Genomic DNA, 19,909 nt, shown 5'->3' on the forward strand with positions numbered 1-19,909 from the left:
AACTGAGAAAAGAAAAGAAGCAAAAGGCAAGGGAGAAAGGGAAGAATATACCCAACTGAACACAGGGTTCCAGAAAATAGCAAGGAAGGAGAGATAAGAAGGCCTTGTTAAATGAACAATGCAAAGAAATAGAGGAAAACAATTGAATGTGAAAGATCTCTTCAAGAAAACTGGATATCAAGGGAAACTTTTATGCAAGGATAGTCATGATCAAGGAGACAAAGGGTAAAGACTTAACAGAAGAAGAAAGGATGAAGAAGAGGAGACAAGAATACACAGAAGAACTATGCGAAGTCTTAATGACCCAGATAACCTCGATGGTGTGGTCACTTACCTAGAGCCAGATATCCTGGTGTGTGAAGTCAAGTGGGCCTTAGGAAGCATTACTATGAACAAACCTAGGTTCAAGGTTACAGAATTCCAGCTGAGCTATTTAAAATTCTAAATGGTGATGTTGTTGAAGAGTTGCACTCAATATAGCAGCAAATTTGGTAAAGTCAGCAGCGCTACAGGAATGGAAAAAGTCAGTTTTAATTCCAGTCCCAAAGAAGGGCAGTGCCAAAGAATGTTCTAATCACCATATGTGTATTAGCTGCTCAGTCATTTCTGATCTTTGTGACTCCATGGACTGTAGCCCGACAGGCATGGGATTCTCCAGGCAAGAATCCTGGAGTGGGTTGTCATTTCCTTACAGATGTGCACATTTCTCATGCTAGCAAAGTTGTACTCAAAATCATTCAAGCTAGACTTCAGCACTCCATGAACCAAGAACTTTCAGATGTACAAGCCAGGTTTAGAAAATTCTGAGATAACAGAGATCAAATTGACAACATTCTTTGGATCATGGGAAGAAAAGAGAGTTCCAGAAAAATGTGAACTTCTGCTTCATTAACTACACTAATGCCTTTGACTATGTGGACCATGAAAAACTGTGGAAAATTCTTAAAGAGATGGGAGTACCAGACCACCTTACCTATCTCCTGAGAAACATGTATACAGATCAAGAAGCAAAAGTTACAACTTAGCATGAAACAATTGGCTTGTTCAAAATTGGGAAAGGAGTACAACAAGACTGTGTATTGACACCCAGCTTATTTAACTTCTATGCAGAGTACATCATGTAAAATGCTGCGCTGGATATATCACAAACTGGAATCAAGATTGCCAGGAGAAATATTAATAACTTTGAAGAAAAATTAAAGAGCTTCTTGATGAGGGTTAAAGAGGAGAGAGAAAAAGCTGGCTTGAAACTCAACATAAAAAATAAACTAAGATCATGACATCTGGTCCCATCACTTCATGAAAAACAGAATCAGAAATAGTGAAAGCGGTGACAAATTTTATCTTCTTGAGTTCCAAAATCACTGTGGACAGTGACTGCAAACATGAAATAAAAAGACATCTGCTCCTTTTAGGAAATATATGATGAACCTAGAAAGAATATTAAAAAGCAGAGACATCATTTTGCCCAAAACATCTGTATAGGCAAAGCAATGTTCCTATAGCCATGTGTGGACCCTAAAGAAGACTGAGCATCAAAGAACTGATAGTTTCAAATTGTGCTAGAAAAGACACTTGAAATTTCCTTGGACTGCAAGGGGATAAAACCAGTCAATCCTAAAGGAAATTAATTCTGGATATTCACTGGAAGAACTGTTGGTGGAGCTGAAGCTTCAATACTTTGACTACCTGATGCAAAGAGCCAACTCACTGGAAAAGACCCTGATGCTGGGAAAGATTGAAGGCAAAAGGAGAAGATGACATGAGATGGTTAGGTAGTATCACTAACTCAATGGACATGAATCTGAGAAAACTCTGGGAGATAGTGGAAGACAGAGAAGCCTGGCATGCTGCAGTCCATTATATCATATACACACACACACACACACACATATCTATATTCTGTAAACTATTCTCTGTATGCAACACACAACAATCTTGCAACAGTAAGTTTGATAATGTCTTAGATACCTTAAAAAAGTAATTCTTTATTGACCGAGTCAACAAACATATATTGATTTCTTATCATGTGTCAAGTCTTGAGAGAGGTTCTGATGAAATTAAACATGGCACAGACATGCAAAGAGACACATAACTTAATTAACCATTAAAGTATTAATACGATATAGTCAGTGATTTCCCATTTAAGACAGAGTATGCACAAGCAAAGAGGGTCTGTGGGTACATACCCCAGCTTTCTTGCTGACTGTGACAACTCTAAGCTATGTGGCACATGATCTTTAACAGTCACTCTGCCAGACTGGAGCCTTAGGTTCACAGCAGTAACCTTCTTATAAAATCAATCTCTTCCATATTTTAATTTCACACTCCCCTGCAATAATCCCTGGGACCTCAACTGTGGTAACTGCATGCAAATGATTTACTTCCATTCTTATTTTGAAAGAATCCAAGCTGAGACACATAGCAAACTTTATGTTTTTGGGAATTATAGTTGATCAGATGTGGACAGAGGTCTGGAGTAGTGCCAGTCTTGCCTGGAATTAATGCTGAAAGCAGTTTTCTTTTTCTGCCAGTGTTTCAATTGGTGCAGCCAACACCATGTTCCCTTCACGTAGGGATCTATCTATTTGCAGGAGGAGGGAAAGGTGTGTGAAATAGCATGTCCTGGAAGTTCCGGTAATTTTTCCTCCAGTTGTGCAAACTATCTGGCATTCTTCCTAGTTAAGCTATCGATAAACCCATTTCTTATCAAAACTAGCATTTTTGTTTATATTGTATTTGACCAAAAGTAATGTATAATGAACACCCTGAAGGGAAAGAACTGGTTAAGTAAGAGAATTTGGTGGCAGAGAGGTTCAGGAGAAAGGAGACAGACATAGGTATACATATGGCTGATTCATATTAATGTATGGCAGAAACCAACAAAATATTGTAAAGCAATCATCCTCAAATTAGCATTGAAATATATTCATTATCATATATAAAATAGACACCCAGTGGGGGTTTGGTGTATGAAACAGGGAATCCACAGCCTGTGCTCTGTTACAAACTAAAGGACTGGGGTGGGAAGGAAGGTGGGAGGGTAGGGGTTCGGGAGGAAGGAGACATAACATAAAATCATGTTAAAAAGCCTATTAAGGCCTTTGAAAATATTAGTTTTATCTTTTTATATGTCATTGTTTTTAAAGTTGAATTGGCAACAATTTTGTAATATTGGTCAATTTTAAAGAAAATATTCAGTTCAGTTCAGTTCAGGTCAGTCTCTCAGTCGTGTCCGACTCTTTGCGACCCCATGAATTGCAGCACGCCAGGCCTCCCTGTCCATCACCAACTCCAGGAGTTCACCCAGACTCACGTCCATCGAGTCAGTGATGCCATCCAGCCATCTCATCCTCGGTCCCCTTCTCCTCCTGCCCCCAGTCCCTCCCAGCATCAGAGTCTTTTCCAGTGAGTCAACTCTTCGCATGAGGTGGCCAGAGTACTGGAGTTTCAGTTTCAGCATCATTCCTTCCAAAGAAATCCCAGGGCTGATCTCCTTCAGAATGGACTGGTTGGATCTCCTTGCAGTCCAACGGACTCTCAAGAGTCTTCTACAACACCACAGTTCCAAAGCATCAATTCTTTGGCACTCAGCCTTCTTCACAGTCCAATTCTCACATCCATACATGACTACTGGAAAAACCACAGCCTTGACTAGACGGACCTTTGTTGGCAAAGTAATGTCTTTGCTTTTCAATATGCTATCTAGGTTGGTCATAACTTTTCTTCCAAAATATTAATATTGTATAATTATAAAACAAAAAGAAAAAATAAATTAAAATATTTTCTGACTTGCCAAGAGATGCAGCTCTCTTTTTACTTCCATTAAGTTTTAAAATCCAAGGAAATTTAAATTTTTATTAAGAAAAAATAAAAATTTCTAATGTTTTTATAAATCATTTAATACTTTCTTTTTTAATATATGATTTTTACATTACCTTGTTTGAATGGATGGAAGATACACTCTAATTTTTCACTATTACTTCATTTCTAGTTACTCCAGCCTATAAGATTTCCAATGTGATCATTATCAAATATAGCTCTGAATGATAAAATTCTTCCTAAAAAGGTTTTATTAAAACCTATCTATTGTTAGTATTGGAGAAGGCAATGGCAACCCACTCCAGTACTCTTGCCTGGAAAATCTCATGGATGTAGGAACCTGGTAGGCTGCAGTCCATGGGGTCGCTAGGAGTCAGACACGACTGAGAGACTTACCTTTCACTTTTCACTTTCATGTATTGGAGAAGGAAATGGCAACCCACTCAAGTGTTCTTGCCTGGAGAATCCCAGGGACAGGGGAGCCTGGTGGGCTGCCATCTATGGGGTCGCACGGAGTCAGGCACGACTGAAGAGACTTAGCAGCAACAGCAACATTGTTAGTATACTTCATTCTATGCCACCCCTTCCGGACAATAAAGTATGAAAAGGCTACAATTTTTAGAGATGATAAAATGTTAAGTGGTTAAAGTACTATATCTGTAATCTACATTGAATGAATTCTGGGTTGGAGCAGAAGTTTAGTAACTAAATTAAATGTAAAAAATGGCATTTATTAACTATTCACATACATTTGCTACAATAGTCGCAGGCAAAACAGTATAAGAAAAAGATCAAGAGAACATTTTTTTGAGGATTGTTCATTACTTGTGTGTGAAGAACTGCAGTTAATAAAATAGATTTAGCTGAATAGATTTGGATAGGGATACATAGAAGAGGAATAGCATAGAATTAATTCACTTATTTCAAGTTTTGACAGACTTTTAGCTGTCATTGCATGTATTCATAACAAGTACCCTTCACATGAATATATATTAACTTCTAAACCCAATGACGATTGGAAATTTAGTTTGGAACTAAGTATATCTGCAAAGCTTTGGCTTATTTTAAATGAAATCCACATCTACATTTTTTTTTTCCCCACTGTCTACTACATTTCAGTAATCTCATTTCCTCAATTCTTTGACATATGTTGCTATTTGGTAATAAAGTTCCATCTCAGAAATGTCAAACTAAATGAATAAGGCAAAATCATGGAAAACAATGTATCCTATGAGCTAAGTTCCCAGGTTCTGAATGGTCTGTTTAATCAGCCTTGCTGAACTTAGGGAGGCACACTGCAGTACTCTGGCTGACCAGTGACCCTGAATTCCAGTGCCTCAAAAGAATATTTCTAAGAAACAGCTCAGTGTCAAAACGCTCTGTCTCCCAGATAGTACTAGTTAAGCTCAAGGTAGAAATGGTGGAATCCATTCAACTTTCTGTATCTTTAAGTTGGAAAAAAAATTAACCACAATGAAATATTTAAGGAAATAACTATTATTATAGCTGTACTCTGATATATACAATTTAAATATAACAGTAGTAGTGACTGATGAATTGTGTTGAAGTGCATTGGAATAATAACTTGTTCATCTAAAATTAGGCAAACCATAATATCTTGGAAAATAATTTATAACAAAATTTATTTTGGGTTGCTAAAGATGAAAAATCAACAGCAAGAATAAACTTACAAGCATGGAAATTCAGAGTTTAATTGAAACATTTGATAATTGAAAAAGAAAAACTAGCAATAATTAATACTAATGCTTTTCTGAAGACTACATGGTGTGCCATTCACATAGACATTCCAGTTTTCTTACTAATGTTTCATGAGGTATCTTTGTTCCATTGTTCTATTTCAACCTACTGTTGTCTCTGAATGTCAAGGTAATTTCTTTTATATATCATGTCAGTTCAGTTCAGTTCAGTCGCTCAGGCATGTCAAACTCTTTGCGATCCCATGAATTGCAGCATGCCAGGCCTCCCTGTCCATCACCAACTCCCAGAGTTCACCCAAGCTCATGTCCATCAAGTTGGTGATGCCATCCAGCTACCTCATACTCTGTCGTCCCCTTCTCCTCCTGCCCCCAATTCCTCCCAGCATCAGAGACTTTTCCAATGAGTCAACTGTTCATATCAGGTGGCCAAAGTGTTGGAGTTTCAGCTTTACCATCATTCCTTCTAAAGAAAACCCAGGAGTGATCTTCTTTAAAATGGACTGGTTGGATCTCCTTGGATCCCAAGGGACTCTCAAGAGTCTTCTCCAACACCACAGATCAAAACAATCAATTCTTCGGCACTCAGCTTTCTTCATAGTTCAACTCTCATATCCATACACGACCACTGAAAAAACCATAACCTTGACTAGACAAACCTTTATTGGCAAAGTAATGTCTCTACTTATGAATATACTATCTAGGTTGGTCATAACTTTCCTTCCAAGGAGTAAGTGTCTTTTAATTTTATGGCTGCAATCACCACCTGCAGTGATTTTGGAGCCCCCAAAAATAAAGTCTGACACTGTTTCCACTGTCTCCCCATCTATTTGCCATGAAGAGATGGGACCAGATGCTATGATCTTCATTCTCTGAACGTTGAGCTTTAAGGGAACTTTTTCACTCTCCTCTTTCATTTTCATCAAGAGGCTTTTTAGTTCCTCTTCACTTTCTGATATAAGGGTGGTGTCATCTGCATATCTGAGGTTATTGATATTTCTCCCAGCTATCTTGATTCCAGCTTCTGCTTCTTCCAGCCCAAAGTTTCTCATGATGTACTCTGCATATAAGTTAAATAAGAAGGGTGACAATATATAGCCTTAACGTACCCCTTTTCCTATTTGGAACCAGTCTGTTGTTCCATGTCCAGTCTGACTGTTGCTTCCTGATCTGCATACAGGTTTCTCAAGAGGCAGGTCAGGTGGTCTGGTATTCTCATCTCTCTCAGAATTTTCCACATTTTATTGTGATGCAAAGTCAAAGGCTTTGGCATTGTCAATAAATCAGAAACATCATGTAGTCAGCGCTATTTTTTTTTTTAGTCTGTTTGTTTCTGCCTTTCAATTGAAAATGTTTTAAAAATCATATTTAGTGTAATTGTTGCTATATATGGCTTTAATAAATCATCTTGATATTTGTTTTCTACTTGTTGTATTTGTACTTTGTTCTTTTCACTTGTCTCCTGTTGGATTAAGTTATTTTAGGTTTTCATATAATCTCCTATTAAAGTGGAAGTCATATTTCAACTTTCCCAACTCTGATTGGAAGCAATTTTGACTTTTGACCTTATGACAGACACCACAGAGAATGGCAATGGCTTGTGGCAAGGTGTGATGTGAAAATATTAAGCCAGATAGTCCCAGGTTCTTTCATGGGGATTAAGTGAGGAAATATGGAGATAATTTTCCACTCAACAATAGGGACTGAAGATGAAAGGTCATGATGCAGAGATGAGACAAGGGAAGCTGTGCTGTGTTATCCGCATGTCAATATTTACAAAAGATTTGAAATTTTGAACGTGAAGAGATATTTGCAGATAGAATGAGGAGGAGAAACTATATGATAAGATACTATAGGAAGAGGCGGAGAAGGCAATGGCAACCCACTCCAGTACTCTTGCCTGGAAAATCCCATGGGTGGAGGAGCCTGGTAGGCTGCAGTCCATGGGGTCGCACAGAGTCGGACATGACTGAGCAACTTCACTTTCACTTTTCACTTTCATGCATTGGAGAAGGAAATGGCAACCCACTCCAGTGTTTTTGCCTGGAGAATCCCAGGGACGGGGGAGCCTAATGGACTGCTGTCTATGGGGTCGCACAGAGTCAGACACGACTGAAGTGACTTAACAGCAGCATAGGAAGAAGATGATCATTTGTGTTTAGCCTATTCACCCTCTCTTTCCCTTATTTTTCAATTCCAATCCCACTCTGTGAATGCCACTAATCAAGTTATCTTAGAGTAGCTTGAATGACTTTCTGCTTCTCAAATTAAAAAATCAGAGTAGTATCACTTCAATTATCTGGTGCTTACTTCTAGCACTGAAATAGTAAAAGAAAAGAAAATTGTCTTGTTTCTTATAGTTTATAAAGAGTATAGAAAAAATATTGGCAACAAAATAAGTATACATATATATACCTAGTTATTCTACACATTATTCTATAACCATGGAAAAAAGTGTTTACATTGTCATCATAAATATTAAAATATTTAATGTATTTTAAATAGTGATGTAATGCCAATTTTTTTCTGACACAATTGTGTTGAAATAATTACGACTGACTTTTTTGTAAAACTATAATTTTAGTTTTGTTTTCACTTTTTTAAAATATAACTGGGATGGGTTTAAATGGATGGCTGATTATTTATCTATGAATCAAAATAATTTGCTTTCTTTGAATTACTCTAAAATGAAAAGCAATGAAATAATATGCTTCATTTGCTAACTGCTTTGAATCCATCTAATCATTAAAGCTCAATTTTACTTTAATATTGGTCATCATATTAATTAATTTGCTTTCCAAATCATTTTAATTATTTTTGTTTAATTTCTTAAAGAACTTAAAACAACAGTGGCATTAGCATTAATTCTGTTTCCACAGGAAATTTACTAGTTTTCCCCTGATTCTTTCATTTGAACCCATTAATTAGAAGCTAGCATAATTTTATTCAGACTTTAAGTGTAACGGAGTTGTAGGAGAAGCCAGCGACGAAGTGTTTTCCCAATAAAACAATAAAAAACTTCCACCATGAGAATATTCTTCAGAGTCTTTACTACTGATTCTGATGTAAGTTTGAGTAAACTCCAGGAGTTGGTGATGGACAGGGAGGCCTGGAGTGCTGTGATTCATGGGGTCGCAAAGAGTCGGACAAGACTGAGCAACTGAACTGAACTGAACTGAAAGTGAAGATTGCTCATCTCTACTTATCTTACCTGTCTTTGCAGGATTTAAAGGTGAACACTGTGAAATTAACATGAATGAGTGCTCTGATTCTTTGTCAGAACTGTGGTGACCATAAAGATGAGGTAAACAATTTCAGGTAGATAAAACTAAAACACATCTAGATACATGTTGATGTATATAAATGTATACATATGCCAATGTATATTATTGGCATATTAACAATAATATGCTTATTGTTAACAATATGCTAACAATAATATTCTTCTGCTAATTAACAATTTGATTATTTAAATTTTGACTTTAAAATTTTATATCAATGGAGTTATGAAGTATTTGTTTATAATGAATATTTGCAGACTTAGATTTTTTGAACCTCTCTGTGAAACAGTGTTTCTCTAAACCTTGCAAAAATAATGGAAACTCTGTAGATCTGACAGATAGGTTAGCAGCTACATTTTTTTCTGAATCAATTACTTTATATGTAAGATGTAACAAATAATAAAGATACATGTACCCATTATTCAACTTAAACAGAACATCGTTGATACACTTGTTTGTCTTCAGATAATGGTTAAAGCTCAACATTCAGAAAACTAAGATCATGGCACCTGGTCCCATCACTTTATGGGAAATAGATGGAGAAACAGTGTAAACAGTGTCAGACTATTTTTGGGGGGCTCCAAAATCACTGCAGATGGTGATTGCAGCCATGTATAACTGAATCATATTGCTGTACACCTGAAACTAATAAAACATTGTTAATCAACTATACACCAATAAATATTTTCAGTGGAAAAAATAAAATAAAAGATGCTTACTCCTTGGATGGAAAGTTATGACCAACCTAGATAGCATATTCAAAAGCAGAGACATTACTTTGCCAACAAAGGTCCGTCTAGTCAAGGCTATGGTTTTTCCAGTGGTCATGTATGGATGTGAGTTGGACTGTGAAGAAAGCTGAGCACCAAAGCATTGATGCTTTTGATCTGTGGTGTTGGAGAAGACTCTTGAGAGTCCCTTGGACTGCATAGAGATCCAACCAGTCCATTCTAAAGGAGATCAGTCCCGGGTGTTCTTTGGAAGGAATGATGTTAAAGCTGAAATTCCAGTCGTTTGGCCACCTCATGCGAAGAGTTGACTCACTGGAAAAGACTCTGATGCTGGGAGGAATTGGGGGCAGGAGGAGAAGGGGACGACAGAGGATGAGATGGCTGGATGGCATCATCGACTTGATGGACGTGAGTTTGAGTGAACTTCGGGACTTAGTGATGGACAGGGAGGCCTAGCGTGCTGCAGTTCATGGGGTCTCAAAGAGTCAGACACGAATGAGTGACTAAACTGAACTGAACTGAATGGTCTATAGGGTAACAAAGAGTCAAACACAACTAAAGTGACTTAGCATGCATGCGCTCTTCACTCTTCCACCCTATTACATTGAATATCCTGAATTTATGTTTATTTCCCCTGATTTTAGTATACATAATTTAACTGTTTATATGTATGCCTGAAAAAAACACTCTTTAGTTTGCTTATCAATATACCTGAGGTGATATTGTATATGTGTGTGTGTGAAGTCACTCAGTCGTGTCCGACTCTTTGCAACCCTGTGGACTGTAGCCCGCCAGGCTCCTCTGTCCATGGGATTCTCCAGGCAAGAATACTGGATTGGGTTTCCATGAGCCTTCTGAAATAATTCATTCTGTTGAAGTTGGCATTTCTGCATTACATGTTGGTTCATGCACCTCTTAGTTCATGCTCATTTTTAACTATTGTAGAATATTCCATTTAAGTATATGCCAACAGCATTCATAATTCTCTTGGTTGTGGATATTTGGGTTATTTGTCTTTTATTGTTTAGAAATAATACTATTGAGGTTTTCAAATAGTGCACCAAGTCTCAGTGTCACTGTAGGTTTCCTATCCAGAGAATAGTTGGACAATGGGTAGACACTTTCACACTTACTCTGTCACAGTTGTTGTTCTTGTTGTTGTTGTTGTTTTCCCAATTCACTTCGAAAATGAAACGTTCACACCCTTAACAGAAGTGAATAGATGTTCCTTTTCATAGTGTCACAATGTTCTGTTTGGACTCCTCTGCTGTGTATGAATCATAACTCCTCATAGTTTTCCTGTTTTGCCATGATGCTTATGAGACTGAGCACTTTTTCATTACATTCCAATATATTTAATTTCTTTTCCAGAAATGCATTTTTATGCCTTATGCCTATTCTTGTTCTCTTCTTATTGATTTATAAGAACCTTTATATTCTCTTAGTTGTATGTACTAATGAAAATATCTTCTTCTGATTGTGACTTAGCATTTCACTTTGTTCATGAAGATTTTGAGTAATAAGACTTAATTTTAATGTAATTAAATTAGCCATTTTGTTTGTGTATGGCTTGCTCAAACACATTTTAAAATGTTTACCTTATAACAAAAAGATGTTTCTTATACTACCTTTTAAGATATTTAAAGTCCTGCCCTTTATATTTAAATCATCTACCTGAATATTGTATATCTGTGTATGTGTGTGTCTGTGATGTAAGGTATGCATATAAGCTCATTCCACCACCACCCCCCCCAGTTTTGGGAGAATGTATATTTCTGAGATTTGATACAACTCATTCAGATTATAGTCTGTCTTCAGTTAACTGTTTCCATCTCTCATCACCAAAAGTGGAATCTAACCCATGCTCTGGAACAAATGAGAAGTGCTTGATAGAAGGCAGGGGAAAACTGACACCAGCTTATATATCCACTCTTTCAGAGGCATTTAAAGGAAGGCTTATATGATGAGAAGTACAGATTCCCTAAGTCACAGAGGAGTATTTGCCTCTCTAAGTAGGGAAGTTAAGATGAACTCAGAAATTTGCAGAACTTAGCCATATCTATCCCTTGTCAACAAAGTTATTATCCAAGCTGTGTTGATTTGCTGTTGTCATTTTCAACAGATTGAAAACTCCATATTAAAAAATAACAGTCATTTATGATTATTTTCACATCTGTGGTCTTTTGACATTTTACTAATATCATTGGGTTCACCCAGGTTTCTCAGGGACATAGCTGATGGGGCAGGGGTGTTTGTAAATCTGTTACACCAGCTGAAATGGTTCCACTAGAAGTTTCTCTCATCCTCTTTAGACTACCATATTCTTCTCATGAAAGAACAAAGGTTCAAGAGAACAATTAGAAATATGGAAAGCCTCTTAAGCCCTTGGATCAAGAAATAGCACCCTTCCTCTTTACCTATAGATTACTGTTCAAAAAAGACTCATGGCCAACCCTGAAAGTGTGGGGGAAATAAGTCATCTCTTCCTGTGGGAAAGTTCTGGCCAGGAAATGTGGAGGAGAATTAAGAATAATAATAAAAAGAAAATGTTATGAACTAAACAGGATCCAGGATTAGCACATGGAAAATAGGTCCATTATTTATAGATTGAAGCATGGGAAAGTGATTGCCTAGCATTTCCAGTTTGCCCTGCAGGAGACCTGAGAGATACTTCTGAGGCAGAGACTGAGATGAAACATATAGTAGAACCAATAAATCCAAATGAAGGTTTTTCATATGAATTCATTATATGCCCCATAAAGACCACTTTCCCAATTCCAATATAAGATCTCAAAGAGATACAGGGGGAAGCCACTCAAAATGCCCTCTGCTTAAAAGAGAACCACATTTTGGGTCCATGACCACAAGGATGATGAATTCATTTATAGAGAGCTGACTTGATTACAGGTTTGATGTTGACCCTTCAATGTATCTTATGACAACAAATTGTTTCCCAAACTGAGAAAACTGTGAAAAGCTTGATGGAAAATAGCTAAGTACTACTGGTGAGCAAGCTGACAGCACAACATGCAGATTGCTGAAGAGTTTTTGTGCATATTAATCCTCAAGCTTGACTCATGTATAGGAAAAACAGCTGCCAATACAATATTCTGACCGAACTGTAATTGAAATTTCAAGCCTCTTCAGACTTGAAATGGATGTTTATGATTTCTGGATATGTCTCTTGATTACCAGATAAGTGGTGCCCTGCACACTGCCAGCATCTTTTTTCAAAGGCCCTGTCCAGAGTTCAGAAAGTTAGGGAAGGTAATGTTGGTATGCCAGCCAAAGGCTGGTTGTATTTAGAGATATCTTTGGAAGGTGATAGTGTAACAAACAGAAGAAATTTTAAAACCCAAGACATTAAAAAAACCAAGCAATGTCCTTCTGGTAAAGGAAACAATGGGAGCCACTTTGGAAAACAGTTTAGCAGTTTCTTACAAAACGTGCAATATAATACAACAATCACACTACTTGGTATTTGCCCAAAATGACTTGAAACTTATATTCCACTCATATAGATGCTAATAGATGCTTACAGTGGTTTTATTCATAACTGCCAAAACTTGGAAGTAGCCAAAATGTCCATCAGTAAATGAATGGATAAATAATTGTAATATATACAGACAATGGATATTACTCAGTACTAAAAATAAATGAGCTATCAAGCTACAAAAGATTAATTCCTTAATATATGAAAGCATATAAATAATAGCCCGATTCATTTGCCATACAAAGTCATTGCAAAACTGGATACGGGAATTGACATTTTCTGAAACCTAATGTCATATATTTGTTATACAACAGGATTAATGTATTTTTAAGCTATACTCATCAGTTCACTTAAGTCACTAACTAAATATTATATAAAACTATTGAAAAGCATTATATTATAACATAATATCAAACTATTGAAAATATATAGCTAAATGGAGAATTCACCAGAACAATTACAGTAACAGTGGCAGCTCCATTCAAAGAATAGAGAAGAAGAAATTTTTCCAAATGCCTGGCTGGTATTATTACAGCCCAATCAGTATAGATATATGTATATGTGCATTATATACATACACAGTGTGTAATGTTCATGAGTTTAACAATTAAATACTTTAGTTAATATTTTAATTTGGTTTCATAACTAATTAAATAATTTTAAACCTCAATACAAGAATCTTTATCCAGGTGGTGCTAGTGGTAAAGAACCTGCCTGCCAATGCAGGAGACACAAGAGAAGCTGGTTCAATCCCTGGATCAGGAAGATCCCCTGGAGAAGGGCATGGCAACCCACTCCAGTATTCTAGCCTAGAGAATTCCATGGACAGAGGGGCCTGCTGGGCTACAGGCAGGCACACATAAAGTGGCTTAACACTCACTCAAGAAGTTTTTATTGTAAAGTTTCACCAACAATATTTTATACTTTTTTATTTTTGTATTTGACTACAGGTTTTAATAAAATAATAAATTGAGAGAAATATAGATCAAATCTTAATATTACAAAATTATTTTAAAATCAAAACTTTTTTTTCTAGATTCTCAATTATAGGTTATTACAAGATACTGAATATCATTCCCTGTTCTATACAGTAGGTCTTTGTTGGTTGTCTATTTTATATATGAAATGAAGCGAAGTCTCTCAGTCGTGTCCGACTTTTTGTGACCCCATGGGGTGTAGCCTATCAGGCTCCTCCGTCCATGGGATTTACCAGGCAAGAGTATAGTTGTGTATATATGTTATTCCCAAACTCCTAATTTATCCCTTTTCTCCTTTCACCTTCAGTAGCCATGAGTTTGTTTTCTATGTTTGTGGGTCCATTTATAAATAAGTTCATTTATGTAATTTTTTATATTCTACATATTAGCAATATTATATGATATTTATCTTTGTATGACTTACTTCACTCAGTATGATAATTTCTAGGTCCATTCACATGGCTGCAAATGGCATTATTACACTCTTTTTTATGGCTGAATAATATTCCGCTATTAACTATATTTCAATAAAAATTAAAAACAATTAAAAAAATAAAATCAAAACTCTTGGTAAAAACTCTACAGTATGTTTCAGATCTTGTAATATGATTTAATCAATGTTGTGTGTGTTAGTCGCTCGGTCATGTCTGATCCTTTGTGACCCCATGGACTGTAGCCTGCCAGGTTCTTTTGTCCATGGAATTCTCCAGGCATGGAGTGTGTTGCCATTTCCTTCTCCAAATCCAAAGTAGTGGCTATATATTAAAATGTCGATTTTCTAGAACATAAAGATAATTCTACTCATTAATTTCTTTCTCATCTGAAATAAGATAAAAATAAGATATAAGAATGCAAAGCAGATTCATCTTCGGGCTATGTGCCCCTGTGACTATATTGTACTTTTTCTTTCTTTTTTTTTTTTTAATGACAATATCACTGTATATAAATTACAATCACTCCTTTAATCTCATCTTGATTTTAATGTATCAAATTTTCTTCAGAAGTCACCTCTTAAAAATGCATTTTACTGATCAGAAAAGTATATCAAAAATATAAGTAGAAATTTTTGTGTTACTTGCAAATTAAAATAATTTTTAAATGATGTTCAAAATATTGATAACCTGCTTTAGTTCCCCTGAAACTTTTTAAATAAAAGCCTTATCTTTACATTGGAAACTTCTATTTCATCAAAAATATATTACATATTTCATGGTCATAATTGCTTCTTTGAAATAGGATATTTTTAATATGCATGTTTGGTTACTCAGTCATGTCCAACTCTTTGTGACCCCAAGACTGTAGCCCACCAGGCTCCTCTCTCCATGGAATTCTCCAGGCAAGAATACTGGAGTGGGTAGGCATTCTTTTCTCCAGGGGATTGTCCCAACTCAGGAATTGAACCTGGGTCTCCTGCATCCCAGGAAGATTCATTACCATCTGAGTGTGTATATGTGTGTGTTTGTGTGTGTGTGTGTGTGTGTGTGTGTGTTATAAGCCTACATGTATATATATACAAACATATACAAAAATATAGAAAAGAACATATATGTGTGAATATTCATATACAGGCACACAGTTAAGTATTTATATGTATGTATGAGTGCTTACATTTTATTTATATGTATGCATGCTAAATTGCTTCAGTCATGTCTGACTCTTTGGGATCCTACAGACTGTAGCCTGCCAGAATCCTCTGTCCATGGAGTTCTACAGCAAGAATATTAGAGTGGGTTTTCAGTCTCTTCTGCAGAAGATCTTCCCAAACCAGGGATCAAACCCAAGTCTCATTCAGTCTCTTGCATTGCAGGTGGGTTCTTTACCAATAATTCCACTCAGGAACTAAATTTGATTAATTGAATAAAATGAAAATCATGAATCAATATAATGACAAGTCAATAACTGAATAAATGACCAACAGAATAAGTGAACACAAGAAAATGAAAAACTTTTCCTAACAGTCAAATGTCATCCAATACATGCAGAATAAATAATAATCTGGAAAAGTACCATTTGGAAAATTATGTAGAGATGCTTGATTCAGTTAGGACCACTGATGGAGAATATCTCCTATTTCAAGTTCAATGAAATCTCCAGATTCTAGGGTACTGATTTGATAATGAAACCACACAGGAACCTTTCCGTCATCACAGAAAATTAAATTTGGGTGACAAAAGACAGGGGCTATGTATATTCCTTCATTTTCAAAATGAGAGAGCTAAATGAGACCTTCCTCAAGAAAAAGAAATGCAAAAAAGGAAAATGGCTGTCTGAAGAGGCCTTACAAATAGCTATGAAAAGAAGACAAGAAAAAAGCAAAGGAGAAAAGGAAAGATATAAGCTTCTGAATGCAGAGTGCAAAATAATAGCAAGGAGAGATAAGAAAGCCTTCCTCAGTGATCAATGCAAAGAAATAGAGGAAAACAATAGAATGAGAAAAACTAGAGGTCTCTTCAAGAAAATTAGAGCTACCAAGCAAACATTTCATGCAAAGATAGGCTCAATAAAGGACAGAAATGGTATGGACCGGGCAGAAGCAGAAGATATTAAGAAGAGATGGCAAGAATAACATTTTTGTACAGAACAGCTGTACAAAAAAGATCTTCACGACCCAGTTAATAATGATGGTGTGATCACACTCACCTAGAGCCAGACATCCTGGAATTCAAAGTCAAGTGGGCCTTAGGAAGTATCACTACAAACAAAGCTAGTGGAGATGATGGAATTCCAGTTGAGCTATTTCGAATCCTGAAAGATGATGCTGTGAAAGTGCTACACTCAATATACCAACAAATTTGGAAAACTCAGCAGTGGCCACAGGACTAGAAAAGGTAGTTAAAGAATGCTCAAACTACTGCACAACTCCACTCATCTCACATGCTAGTAAAGTTATGATCAAAATGCTCCAAGCCAGGCTTCAGCAATACCTGAACTGTGAACATCCACATGTTCAAGCTTGTTTTATTTATTTATTTATTTATTTTATTATTGTTTACTTTACAATATTGTATTGGTTTTGCCACACATCAACATGAATCCACCATGGGGGTACACGTGTTCCCAATCCTGAACCCCCTTCCACCTCCCCCCCATCCACACCATCCCTCTGGGTCATCTCAGTGCACCAACCCCAAGCATCCTGCACCCTGCATTGAGCCTAGACAGGTGATTCATTTCTTATATGATATTATACATGTTTCAATGCCATTCTCCCAAATCATCCCACCCTTGCCCTCTCCCACAGAGTCCAAAAGACTGTTCTATACATCTGTGTCTCTTTTGCTGTCTCGCATACAGGGTTATCATTGCCATCTTTCTAAATTCCATATAAATGCGTTAGTATACTGTATTGGTGTTTTTCTTTCTGGCTTACTTCACTCTGTTATAATCAGCTCCAGTTTCATCCACCTCATTAGAACTGATTCAGATGTATTCTTTTCAATGGCTGGATAATACTCAGCTTTCTTATCCATTCATCTGCTGATGGATATCTAGGTTGTTTCCATGCCCTGGCTATTATAAACAGTGCTGCGATGAACATTGGGGTACACGTGTCTCTTTCAATTCTGGTTTCTTCAGTGTGTATGCCCAGCAGTGGGATTGCTCGGTTATAAGGCAGTTCTATTTCCAGTTTTTTAAGGAATCTCCACACTGTTCTTCATAGCGGCTATACTAGTTTGCATTCCCACCAACAGTGTAAGAGGGTTCCCTTTCCTCCACACCCCCTCTAGCATTTATTGCTTGTAGACTTTTGGATTGCAGCCATTCTGACTGGCATGAAATGGTACCTCGTTGTGGTTTTGATTTGCATTTCTCTGATAATGAGCGATGTTGAGCATCTTTTCATGTGTTTGTTAGCCATCTGTATGTCTTCTTTGGAGAAATGTCTATTTAGTTCTTTGGCCCATTTTTTGATTGGGTTGTTTATTTTTCTGGAATTGAGCTGCAGGAGTTGATTGTATATTTTTGAGATTAGTTGTTTGTCAGCTGCTTCATTTGCTATCATTTTCTGGCATTCTGAAGGATGTCTTTAACCTTGCTTATAGTTTCCTTTGTTGTGCAGAAGCTTTTAATTTTAGTTAGGTCCCATTTATTTACTTTTGTTTTATTTCCAGTATTCTGGGAGGTGGATCATAGAGGATCCTGCTGTGGTTTATGTCGGAGAGTGTTTTGCCTATGTTCTCCTCTAGGAGTTTTATAGTTTCTGGTCTTATGTTTAGATCTTTAATCCATTTTGAGTTTATTTTTGTATATGGTGTTAGAAAGTGATATAGTTTTTGTTATGCCCAGAGTCCGAGTCCCCAAAACTGAGAGAATAAGACGTCCACAGCAATGCAAAAGCATAAAGGGGTTTATTACAAGCTCGAGCCTGGGCCTAGGTTTCATCCAGCACAGTGGAATCTGACAAAGGCCCTGAGCTCTGAATCACATATACTTTTATACAGACGGTTCTTTGTTTCTGTAACAGCATAGCTGATTGGTTAACCCATACGCGCGCGCGGGACTTTTAAACCTCGCATCCCTATCTGGATTGGCTCGGGTCTGGCGCAGGCGGGGGCTATGGGGATTTTTTGATTGGTCGAGCTACACTGCCTGCGGGAGTTCCCAGAGCCTCAGCTTTTCTCCGGCCTAGCCTCCCGAGTCTGTCCCGTTTGGTCCTAACATTCCCCCCTGTCTTTTTATCCTTGAGAGGAATCTTCCTCTCTATTTTGAGACACTGCCTGATATTGTTGCCTCAGTGCCATTACCTGAACGGTATTGACATGGTCTTTTACAAAGGCAACAAGCTTAGTTATTATGCATGGACCAAAAGTAAGTATTAATAGTAGCACTATTAGAGGGCCCATCAGGGTGGAAATTAGCGTTGTTAACCACAGGGACTATTGGAACCAGGACTCAAATTAATCTTGAGACATTTTTTTTTTAATTGCCAAAGCAGATTTTACCATTAATGACGTCTGTGTTTTTCTAGATATGAGAAGATGCAAGAATTGGGACTCATAAAATCTTTTCCTGAAAAAAATCTAACTATCTGATGGCCCGTTTTGCCAGTTTTTCACAGAGCACAGAGTGCCTCATTTCTGATTTTTACCCTGAACTCCTTTCAGGGGCGTTGAAAGTCAGCAGTTGCAGCGGCCATGATTTAATCTTTGTAGATGCAGATGGCGAGTGTCAGTCTTCAGTTGGCAGAGCCCTTTTTGCTCATAAACTTGACCACGATTATGAGAGGGGCACTGCATGACCATTTTATCCCACGGTGCTGAGAGTGTCCATTTTCAGGTAAACAGGCCACTCAATGTGCTGTTACTGGACTAGGCCGTGAAACAGTATCTAAAATTCTCTGGACCACCTATCTTACTAGCTTTTTGGTCCAGGAAAATATTCCTTTTTGTTGCTTCTTGCCATATCTAGAGTTACACTGTTACCATCATCGATCTCATATGGGACTATATATTATTATTAGAGGCCTCACCCACACATTTGACAGTGTAAGAAACAGCAATTTTGTAAAACAGGGGAAATACAAATAACATAGCCAGCAGTATTAGTAAAGTCACAAGTAAGACTTATGTTAAGAACTTCCATTAGATGTAGCCCAGTATATCTTCAGGTCATCTGACTTAGTCTGCCCTGTAGAATCTTTATCTTCCAGGGAAATTACATGTTGGCACCATCTATAAGGCACATAGCCCAGTTTTTTTTAGTGTTATTAGACTGATTATCTTTAGTATGATTTAATTTTTTTTAAGTAAATTTTCTCAGGGCCAACCAGTTAAAGTCTGGTAATAGAGAAATTTACCAAGGTAACCCAGAACTAGACATGGGTAATTGGTCACAAACCCAACAATTGGACTGATTTTTAAAACTAGCATAGGATCAGGCCTATGATAGA

The sequence above is a fragment of the Oryx dammah genome, unplaced genomic scaffold, assembly GCF_014754425.2.
Source record: "Oryx dammah isolate SB20612 unplaced genomic scaffold, SCBI_Odam_1.1 HiC_scaffold_19, whole genome shotgun sequence".
NCBI lineage: Eukaryota > Metazoa > Chordata > Mammalia > Artiodactyla > Bovidae > Oryx > Oryx dammah.